This window comes from Halyomorpha halys, unplaced genomic scaffold, assembly GCF_000696795.3.
Source record: "Halyomorpha halys isolate HHAL.00 unplaced genomic scaffold, Hhal_1.1 Scaffold1.1, whole genome shotgun sequence".
Classification (NCBI taxonomy): domain Eukaryota; kingdom Metazoa; phylum Arthropoda; class Insecta; order Hemiptera; family Pentatomidae; genus Halyomorpha; species Halyomorpha halys.
Window position 1 is genome coordinate 2712412 of NW_027115366.1, and position 10875 is coordinate 2723286.

The window sequence follows — 10875 nt, forward strand, 5'->3', positions numbered from 1 at the left end:
TATTATTAAATTATACATTTATAAATTATTAATCAAATAATTACCTGTATTTGTTTTAGGAAATAATTATTCATTTAAATAAAGTAATACCTGAAATAATATCTAATATCTATGAATAGAAGAGATAAACTACAGCCCTCCACCAATTGTCACAGCCACTACCAGGTGTAAACATGATGATAGTTGACAATGAAATTTACGTCTTTCTTTTTTCTGGAATCCATAATAATTAAGCTACATCAGCATTTTAGTACGTTTGAATAAAAACCTAAAATGTGAAACGAAGAAAAACAACTTAAAACTACTACTTTCTCTAATCTAGATAATTTTGTCGAGCGAAATGTTTTAATGCAAAAAAGTTATAAAAATATTAGGTCATTTAGAAACAAAATTAATCCTACTATTAACCAAAGTAGAATTATTTTAAGTAGAGCGAATCTAAAAATAATAATTCAACCAATCAGACAGTGATTTCGCCATAGTTCTGTATATTTAACAGTACTTTAGTATATTAGTGAGAGCAGGGTTGCTCAGTGCGTAAGGCACAGTGTTTTTAATTGAAGGATCTGAGTTCGAATCCGGCGGACGGATAATTATTTATTCTGTTACTGTAGCCGTAAGTCAACCCTGTGGGTTCAGGAACCCTTCTGATTCCACCCAGCAACGTTAGTACCTTTATTGAGGAAAAATCAAGCAGTGTCAGTGGTGCAATACTTTGAAAGGTACTACTGTTACTAGAACAACAGATGAGCAAGGAGGTGATTTGATCAGAATCACGCTCGACCGCCAGATTTTTTCCCTAAGGCTGCCCACTTTATGAGGCTGGGTGGACTCCAAGAGGGCTTCCGAACCCACAGTGTTGACTCACGACTACTTTGACTGAACAAATAATATCTGTCAACCGAATTTGAAGCAGGATCCTTTAATTTAGTAGCACAGTGTGTTATGACTGAGCCACGGCGCCCCCTAAATAACGATATATACTATTATTATATATATACATATACAAAAAAAATATATCATAGGAAAATACGGTAAAATATTTCAAAATAAAGCTTAAATTTAATTGAAATATTGTTTATATTTTTAAATTACAGGGTTTTCTATTATTGGACCAGGGAAAGCTAGTGATTTTGAAAGAGGCATTGAAGGAGAACACGAGATTATACATGCAACATTCAGGATATTGGTTTAAAAATAGAAATAGTTGTCTCTCGGCATATTTGTCTGGTTTTAAATTTTCATTTTTGGGTAAGAATTGTAAGAAACACTCGAGTACAAGAAAGACAGTTATCTCACCCCAATATTTGATTACTTTAATGAAAACTATGTATAATTACTAGTCAAAATTGATAAGTCCGCCAAGTATAGGTAGGAGGAATAAAAATGGTGGCTGTTTCAAAACCTTAAAAAAATTTTAATTCGAAGCTATATCTTAAAAACTACCAACGCTAAAAAATCTAAACATTATTTAAAGAAGAGTTAATTTGCTGATTATGTATATCATTATAAATGTCTATTAACAATCAAATTAAAGCTAGTTTAATGTACTATTAAAGTAGCTTATGACCTTAACCTTCATAACTATTCTTATGAAAATTTCTTAAAAATCTACTGAAAGATTAGTAATTAGTAAATTTATTTTGAGAAATCTATATCTCAGGAACTATGCGACGTAAAGATGTCTCAAACCCTCAAATTAAAGGTAGATTAATGGACTATAAAGACGATTATGACTTTAACCTCTGTAGGAATAGTAGTTTTCATGATATTTGCTAAAATAAATTGATTTGTAGTTGTACGGACAATAAGTTTGATATATGAAAAAACTTTATTTAAGAAACCATTAGACGTACAGATGTCTGCCAGCATTCAAATTAAAGCTAGTTGACAAAATTATTTTATTTTTTAGTTTATTTATTTATTGATATTTACAACTATATAAAAAAATACAACCAGTAAATTTGATCATAATGACGTAATGATATGATACAGGATGTAGAGAAACTACTCAGTAGTAGAACTCTAAAAACAGTTTACAATATAAGGTCACGAGGCCATCTTCTTTTCAGGCGCCTCAGAATATTGCCAGGAATGGAAGAGGAAGCAAGGTTAGAAACTAGTGGGTTTGGGTGGTTAGGGAGTTTATTATGTAAGGAATAATATCGGGTTCGGGCTAGATCGGTTACATAAGGAACATTTAGGTCTTTATGGATGGTTTTATTAGTAACAAAATAAGAAGCATTGAGGATTTTACGAAGGATTTTGGATTGTAAAGATTGGATACGAGAGGAATTCGAAGGTTTAGTAACAGAAAAATAAATAAATAAAATGAATATGATCGAACAATGCAAAATAAATTTTATACAATATTTACAATCTCGACCTGAGGATACCCGAGCCCATTCTATCACCCCTGTATGAGGGGTAGAGCAGGGCTCTTCGAGATCCCAGCGCATCCTTCTCATCGCGTCACTGGTAGTGAGCCAGTGGAAGCTAAGTGAGTGTACTAAAGCCTTAATCACTCTACATGAGAGCAGCATCTGGCCGTCGATTTTAATTTTACCAAAGGTCTCTTGGCCACTGCCGTTTCAGCCTTCGAGGTGGATTGTTGTGATGAGTGGAACTTGATAAGGATTAAGGTGATTTGAAAGGTTTATATGGAATTTTGAGAATTTGGTTGGTATGAGTTCAAGGACAAATGGGATGGCGTAGTGTTCTGTAGGAATCGTAATAGGGTGCATTGACTATGGTTCTAAGTGTTTTGGACTAAAAGGATTGGATACGTATGATGTTCGAAGATTTAGCTGTTCTCCAAAATTCGTAGGTCCAGATAAATCTGAGGATAGTCTTATTAATTAGTAGTTGGTTTTATATTGAGAGATGAGAGGCCCGGCTGAATAGTCGGTAAAGTTGGCTGAGTCTGTTTAGATCTTGCCTTTTAAGTCTTGTTTGTTGGTTCCAGGTGAGTCTTTTGTCTAGTATGAATTCAAGATATCGCACTGTGTTGGATCAGACCAGAGGAATGATGAAAATCTCATTGCTGCAACTCGATTAATTAACTTGATTGCAACATTGCTCAATCAGGGTGAGGTGTGTTTGCAGATTTGATGAGGCTGTTCTTGGATCAGGATGGGAGCATAGAAAGGCTGTATCTTCAGTAAATGTTACCAAGGACGTATCGGGGATCTGTGACGTATCTGTGAAGAGGATGTAGAGGACAGGACGCAAGACACTACCTTGAGGAACCCCTGCCTCGATCGGTTAGATATTCGAGTACTTGAGAGGTAAGAGCGGAGGATAAGGTATCAGGCATTGAGGTAATAGGGACTTGAGCTTGAAAAGCAATCCGGAATGTCGTGATCGGTCGAAATCTTAGTTTGTTACTAAATAGTGATTTAATAAAAAAAAAACCAGGGGGATTATTATTATAATTATTATATAATATAATTATTAGTGATATAAGGCACTTTCCAAAAAAAAGAAAATATATATATATTTTTGTTAAAACATTTTTTTTTTATTTACTATAGAGTTACTAATTTCGTATTTGCTCCATTGTTTCGGTTTATTAAGACAAATAAAACATGATTTAATTTTTTTAAGATCCTAAGTTACCATTTATATTTATTTTTGTTTATGTATCCAAATTATTAAGAGAGGCGGAGTTCAGTGGTAAGGCACTGCTCTACTAGCTCCGAGCACGCGGGTCTGAATCCGGCAGTGAAAGATAAATAAAGAATCATTTATTCTGTTACTCTAGTCGTGAGTTAGCTCTGTGGGTCCATCCAGCCTTATAAAGTGGGTATCATTGATTGAGGAATTAGTACAAAGCCCGAGAGGAGAAAAAAGGCAGTTATTTCACTCCAATTTTTAATTACTTTAATGAAAACTACGTATAATTACTATTCAAAATTGATGAATCTACCAAGTATAGTTTGGGAGATTAGAAAATAGAGGCTGTTAAAAAACGTTAAAAAAAATATTTTTTATTCGGAACTCTATATCTTCAAAATTACCACTAACACTAGAAAACCTAAGAGAACATTATTTAAAGAAGAGTAATTTTGCTGAAATATTAGCCCTAAAAGAGCAATTTACGTTCAATAGTTCTCGAGATATAGCTTTTTAAAAAATAACATCTCATAAAAATGTACTGAAAGATTAGTAGTTGGTGAATTTATTTTGAGAAGTCTATATCTCAGGAACTATGTGACGTATAGATGTCTATTTTTGTTTTTTCTTTCTTTTTTTTTTTTTTTTTTTTTGATATATCTATTTATTGAGAGATATTACAATCTGCCACACAGTTGTGGGCAATAGGTAATAGTGATAAATGATCTCATACATACTAAAATAAAAAATAAAATAAATAAATAAATAAAATAAAAAAAAGAAGAAAAAAAAAATAATAAAAAAAACTCTTAAAATATATACAAACAAAAGAATAGACAAGATGAACATAATCAAACTATCTGTATGAAAAATAACATAATGATAAAATAATATATACAATATTTACACAATCGACCTGAGGATCCCTGAGCCCACTCTATCCCCACGTGTGAGGGGTAGAGCAGAGCTCGAGAGATCCCAGCGCATCCCTCTTTCTGACTTTTATCTTCGTAGAAGTAATAGTTTTTATGATATTTGCTAGAATAAAATGATTTATAGTCGTTCGGACAATAAGTTAGATTAATAAAAAAATGTATTTCATACATGACTGCCTTTTTTTCTTCCTGGCTTTTGTACTAAATCTATTTTATATTTAAAATACACTCAAACCCATTAGTTTCTAATCTTGCTTCCTCTTTTATTCCGGACAATCCTTCGAGGCGTCTGAAAAGAAGGTGGCCTTGAGCCCTTATATTGTAAAAATGTTTTTAGGTGTGCTACCAATGGATAGTTTCTCTACATGTTTGTACCATACCATTATGATTTCCTCAAATTTACTTGATGTATTTATGTACAGTTGTAAATATAAATAAATACATTTTAAAAATATATATAAATCCCAACAAATCCCATCAAATTACATTTACTCTTCGTCGTAAACCTGCCGACTGCCCTACAGTATACTTTAATAATGTGGCTCTTAACCCTGTAGAACAGATTCATTATCTTGGACTACACCTTGACAAACGATTAACCTGGAATCCTCACACAAGACTGAAAAGACAGGAAATTGCACGCAGATTCCGACTATTACAGCACTTACTAGACAAACGGTCTTAAGTTCCAATCCATTACAAAAGACTGATCTAAATGACTATAATAAGGCCTATTCGGTCGTATGGAGTTGAGTTTTGGGACTCCACTAAACCTTTGAATTCCTCTCGTATCCAATCTTTACAATCCAAAATCCTTCGTAAAATCCTCAATGCTCCTTATTTTGTTACTAATAAAACCATCCATAAAGACCTAAATGTTCCTTATGTATCCGATCTAGCCCGAACAACTCCCTAACTACCCAAACCCACTAGTTTCTAACATTGCTTCCTCTTCCATTCCTGGCAATCCTCCGAGGCGCCTGAAAAGAAGATGGCCTCGTGACCTTTTATTGTAAACTGTTTTTAGAGTTCTACTACTAGGTAGTTTCTCTACATGCTGTATCATTATGTCATTATGATCAAATTTACTTGTTGTATTTTTTATACAGTTGTAAATATCAATAAATAAATAAAAAATAAAAAACATTTATCGGAAGGCTCGATTCCATATACAATTCTTAAAATTATCTGTATGATGCTTCGACAGTTTGTTTAATTATATAAAAAAATTAGGACGCGAAGCTAAACAATTGTATAAGTTGTTTATTAACCGAACCGTTACGGAGAATGTAAACAGGAAGGTATTAGATAAAAACCAACCGAGTAGAAAAAAATTGATCTTTAAACAATTACATGATTTGTTCAATTCATGCGTAACAATAATAAAACAGTCCATCCGGAGATGAACGACTGCATTACGAACATGATTATGCAACGACACATCATTATATGATAATGAACAATGTAAAAGTTACATAACAACAAAAACATTGTTGTATGATATCTTTTTATAGCTTCTAAAGTAAAAGGCTATGATTCATTTTTGTCGTATTTTATCGAGAAAAAAAAAAGTAATCAATCGATCAATCGACATTGAGAATTGATAATCGCTTATTCCTTTACGCATTGTAGCCTTTAATCTCAGACGCCAACACCTTTATAGTAAAAGAGCACTGAAAAAAAAGTCAGTTACTTCACCAAAATTTTTTATTACTTTAATGAAAGCTATCTATAATTACTAATCAAAATTGATTAATTTGCCAAGTATAGGTAAGGGGAATAAAAAATGTCTGCTGTTTCAAGACCTTAAAAATAATTAATTTTTCATTCGGAGCTCTATATCTTAAAAAGTACCAACAAACCAAAAAAATCTAAGAGAACATCGTTTAAATTTGACTAAATTTACTAAAATATGAATCCTAATAAAGCTATTTACGTTCAATAGCTCCCGAGATATAGCTTTTTTTAAAAGAAAATTTTCATTAAAAATGTACTGAAAAATCAGTAGTTCTTGAATTCCTTTTGGTAAATCTATATCTGAGGAGCTATAAAACGTACAGATTGATATTAAAGCTGGTTTTATGTGCCATTTAATGGGATCCACTAAACCATCCAATTCCTTCCGAATCCAATCCTTACAGTCCAAAATCCTTCGTAAAATCCTTAATGCTCCTTACTTTGTCACAAATAAAATCATCCTTCAGGACCTCAATGTCTCATATGTTGCCGATTTGCCCAGAACCAGAAACCAATCCTTCCATGATAAACTTCCCAACTACCTAAACCAACTCTCTTCTCCTTCACTACCTAATAATCCTCCTAGGCGTCTGAAAACAAGATGGCCTCGAGATCTTCTCCTCTAGAAATGTTATTGGAGTTCTATCAGTGGGTAGATTCTCCACATGTTTGTATCGTGTCATAATATCAATTACAGCAAATTTACTTGATGTTTATGTAAGTATACAGTTATAAATAACAATAAATAAATTATTTAAAAAAATTTCATTTAATCATCATTCATTTTAAAACTTGTTCATCATATTTGTCAGAATGACTACGTTCTTTCAGCCATACGGAAAAGTTGTGAAGAAGAAACCACAACTCTTTCAGAATTCACTTAATAGGAGAAAACTTAGAAATTGAAATCCTTGACACGATTTTGACACAGCAGGAATATTGATTTTTAATTTACCTTTGATGATTTCTACATTGTTGCAATAAATTAATTCAGTGAACCAATTCCTGACATAATATCATCATTATCACAGGCAGTACAACCCGGTAAAGGTCAAGGCAAGGCATCTTAGTAAAGGACCCAAGAGGATAAAAAGGCAGTTATCTCACCCCAATTTTTGATTACTTTAATGAAACTATGTATAATTAATATTTAAAATTGATGAGTCTGCCAAGTATAGGTAGGGGGAATAAAAAATGGCAGCTGTTTGAAAGCGATAAAAAAAACTAATTTTCATTCGGAGCTCTAAACCTTAAAAAGTAGGAACAAGACAAGAAAACCTAAGAGTACGTCATTTAAAGAAGAGTAAATTTGCTAAAATATGAGCTCTAATAGAGTTATTTACATTAAATAGTTTTTGAGATATAGCTTTTTAAAGTGAATTTATTTTGAAAAACTTATATCTCAAAGACCATTTGACGTACAGATGTTTATTAGCACTCAAATTAAAGCTAGTTTAATGAGCTATAAAGTAGTTTAAGATGTTTATCTTCGTAGGTCCCTTATTTATTCCTATTAGGTTTACATGTAATTTGCTAAAATAAATTGATTTATAGTTGTTTGAACATATTTTCATTTACCAAATTCAATATCATAAAAACTATTACCCCTAAGAAGATAAGGATCAACTACTTTATAGTAAGTTAAATTTTCTTTATTTTGAGTGTTTACAGACATATGTGCGTCTTATGAATCTAGAGATGTATTTTTCAAAAATCCAACATTTTATACGAACAACTAGAAATTAATATTTTGTGAGTTTATTTTGTCAAATCTCATAAAAACTACTACTCCTACAAATATAAACATAATTAACTATTTTGTAGTAAATTTAAATTTCTTTAATTTGAGTGTTCACAAATATTTGTGCGTCAAATGGTTTCTGAAATGATGTTTTTCATAAACCAAACTTATTTTCTCAACAACTATAAATCAATTTATTTTAGCATATATCATGAAACTACTATTCCTAGGAAAATAAAGGTCATAAACTTCTGTATAGTCCATTATACTAGCTTTAATTTGAATGCTAATAGACATCTGTACGTCACATAGTTCCTGTGATATAGATTTCTCAAAGTAAATTAACAAACTACTAATCTTTCAGTAGGTTTTTACAAACTTTGCTTTTTAAAAAGCTATATCTCGAAAACTATTGGACGTAAATAGCTCTTTTAAGGCTAATATTTCAGCACATTTACTGTTCTTTAAATAATGTTCTCTTAGATTTTCTAGCGTTGTTGATAGTGTTTTAGATATAGAGTTCCGAATGAAAAATTAGTGTATTAAGGTTTTGAAACAGGCGCCATTTTTTATTCCCCCTACCTATACTTGGCAGACTCCTTAATTTTGACTATTAATTATACATAGTTTTCATTAAAGTAATCAAAAATTTGGGTGAGATAACTGCCTTTTATTCTTCCCGGCTCTTGTACTAATCTGTTTCTCTGCCTCGCACGAGGGTCAACTTGATATAGTTTTCAGAAATTTCTGTGCATCTGTTTCATCAGCTGCTCATCACACTCGTGGCCGTCTTCTCCTTTCTTTTCCTTTCTCGTGCCCAAACAATAATTTCTTATTGAACGAGTTACCAACCATCTTGGTGATATGTCGAGCCCACCGCAGTCTTGAGAGTCTTATAAATTTCACTATATCCGGTTCCAGGTAGATTTGGGAATTTTAAAATTTAAAATGAAATTTTTTCTCTGGATTATCATTAATATACTATAACCGCAAATTTTGACTTATCCTTAGTTATATGTTTATTTTTTATAGTTCTAGTTCCCCACGCTCAGCGGAGAAGGGGGTCAGTTAAAGGAAAATAAAAAAATAAATAAATATAATCGCAAAAGGAAAAAAACAGAAAAACAATAAAGAATAAATTACTCCTAAGGCGCCAAGTTATTTTTTCCTTGGAAATAACGAAAACCCCGAAACAATATACCCACAATATAACTAAAATATACCCCTATATTAACAATTGTTGAATTATGACCACTGGCGAATATCTTTACAAGTAGATAACAAAAAACTTAGGAGTGTTACCTACCCACCTGTTGAATTATCGTAATATTTCGTGAACAACAACAAGAAAAAACATAAATAAATTAACTAGTTGAAAGCAGAGAAAGAACAGCAGAATTATATGTACAAAAGTTTAGTAATAAGAAGAAATATATGTACACCAAATGAAAAACAAAAAAAAAAAGAATTCTTATCAATTAATAAAACAATTAAAATTTATAGGTTGACTTAACCTTAACTTAAATGCTTAACCTTAATAACTATAATTACATTATTATCCAAAAGAGTATAAAAGTGAATATAAAAAAAAAAATATTATACATATCTTCTTACCTACATGATATTATATTTCATCGTTCACTGTTTTCAATCTACTACCATACAATTCCACGATTATCAATCAATTAAAATTTTGTACTATTCAATTATCAGTTATCAATTTTTTATCATTTATGATTTAATACAATATTTTGTATAATTCTAAATTTGTTTGTAGACTATTCCTTTTCAATTGTATGTTTCTCTAAATGTTGTTGTTATCTCTTTTGTTCCCTGATGAAGACCTGAAACTCAGGTCAAAACGTCGGCATAAAATAAATAAATATGGTTTTGTTTATTTATGTTGTTCTTTGCTGACCGCACCCCCCCCCCCCGACAAACTTCTCCAATCATAAAATAAAATTTTTCAACTCTCACGTGCACTTGTGTGCACTCCTGGTAGAACATAAGGTTGTCCGATATTTCCTTTCCGTCTCACCAACCCCAGAAGTTTTAGAATGACACCAGCTACAACTCTCTTATCCAGGACGTGCTGAAGAAACGTCACTGCACTATATCCCCACCTGTAGTGTTAATGACCGTATATTGAAGTAGAACACCATAATTTTGACAAAACAAAACACATCATATGGTGCTATTTCGGTTCAAACAGTAAAGACAGAGGGCCTTTAAACTATTACCACTTCAAATTGAACAATCGTAAAGTGTTCCAAAATCAAACTGTCACCTTTACAAAACCAAAACCCACTCACCTGAACATACGCTCGTGTTTTGTTTTTCCCATGAAAACACCTTTTGTCTACGCAGATATCGCAGTGTTTTTATTTCACCTTGGTAACCGTAACAATACCAGCTATATAATAATTATAGGACTATGTCTCTGAGGTATAAGTTAGTACTTGCCTAATTAATATTTCATAGAGAGTGATTCCCCCCCCCCCCTTTGTTAAAAAATAAATTTTCAAAAATCATTGAATCCAGAAAAAAAAAATTAAAATTTTAATCCTCAAACATGTCTGAATTTATTATTTTATTCACTTTGTAGGAAAATAGTCCGGGTGGCGGTCAATAAAGCTATCAAAATAGTAAAAGAAAACTATTTATTGTTAAGCAACGTTTCGCCCAACTTCGCAGGGCTTCATCATGGCTAAAAAGATACAAAAACAACTTTTTTCTTTTTAAAAACTTTATTTATTGATAGATATCACAATCTGCCACACTATTGTGGGCAATTGGTAATAGTGATGAATGATCAAATTCGTACTAAAATAAGAATGAAAAAAAATA